This window comes from Heteronotia binoei, chromosome 14 (genome assembly GCF_032191835.1).
Source record: "Heteronotia binoei isolate CCM8104 ecotype False Entrance Well chromosome 14, APGP_CSIRO_Hbin_v1, whole genome shotgun sequence".
Lineage (NCBI taxonomy): Eukaryota > Metazoa > Chordata > Lepidosauria > Squamata > Gekkonidae > Heteronotia > Heteronotia binoei.
Window position 1 is genome coordinate 59,246,213 of NC_083236.1, and position 1,106 is coordinate 59,247,318.

At 49.1% G+C, this 1,106-nt stretch overlaps 1 non-coding gene across 1 annotated transcript; it reads right to left on the reverse strand.

The window, feature by feature from the left end:
• Window positions 1-445: 445 nt before the first annotated feature.
• Window positions 446-520, reverse strand: TRNAP-AGG (transfer RNA proline (anticodon AGG)). The gene has a single exon. It is a non-coding gene; the product is annotated as a tRNA-Pro (tRNA).
• Window positions 521-1,106: the final 586 nt, after the last annotated feature.

Below are 1,106 nucleotides of genomic sequence, written 5' to 3' on the forward strand. Positions count from 1 at the left end.
AGCTTTTAGCATCTCTCTACATTTTGTTCCTGGTCTTTTCACACCAGGCTTTTAGCGAGCATCCTGTACTCAAAGTTCAGATGGAACAGTTTCTCACTTCCACAAGGGGTGATGTTCTTCGGGCCTCTTCGCTTTCTTTGCTTTGCTTTCAAAAGCAGGCATGGCTGAAATCATTGCAAGGAAACAGAGCAATTTTACTCAGGCTGTAAACAAGGCGAAAGCTCAACGGAATGCATCAAAACTTGGGTTGCCAGGTCCCCTTGTTGCCACAGCAGGGGAAGTCGGCGGAAATTCCAAGGATGGGCAGGGATATGAACGTATGAAGCTGCCTTATACTGAATCAGACCCTTGGTCCATCAAAGTCAGTATTGTCTACTCAGACTGGCAGTGGCTCTCCAGGGTCTCAAGCTGAGGTTTTTCACACCTATTTGCCTGGACCCTTTTTTGGAGAGGCCAGGGATTGAACCTGGGACCTTCTGCTTCCTAAGCAGATGCTCTACCACTGAGCCACCGTCCCTCCCCATGTTGCATGATGTAGTGTGCCATGCTGAAATTGGTCAGAAGTGACACCATCACATCAGCAATACTGGGGTGGCAACACTCTGGTTTTTGGGTGAAGGAATGAAAGGTCCCCTGTGCAAGCACCAGTCGTTTCTGACTCTGGGGTGACGTTGCTTTCACAATGTTTTCACAGCAGACTTTTTACAGGGTGGTTTGCCATTGCCTTCCCCAGTCATCTTCCCGCAGCAAACTGGGTACTCATTTTACCGACCTCGGAAGGATGGAAGGCTCAGCCAACTTCAACCTCGAGCCGGCTACCTGAAAACCCAGCTTCCACCAGGTTGTGAGAAGACCTTAGGACAAGCTTTAACACTCTGCGCTACGGGGCAAAAGTGATATCACATCAGCAATACCGGGGTGGCAACGCTCTGGTTTTTGGGTGAAACTCTATGGTAAATTTGCCCTCAAACCATAGAGTTTTGTCCCCAAACCAGAGTGTCCCATGTCTCTGATGTGATTATGTCATTTCTGGGTTTAGGGGCAGGGTTTCCCCCACAAGCCTCTTATTACAGGGCCTACTGTAAGCTCCAGGAGGATTGGCTACA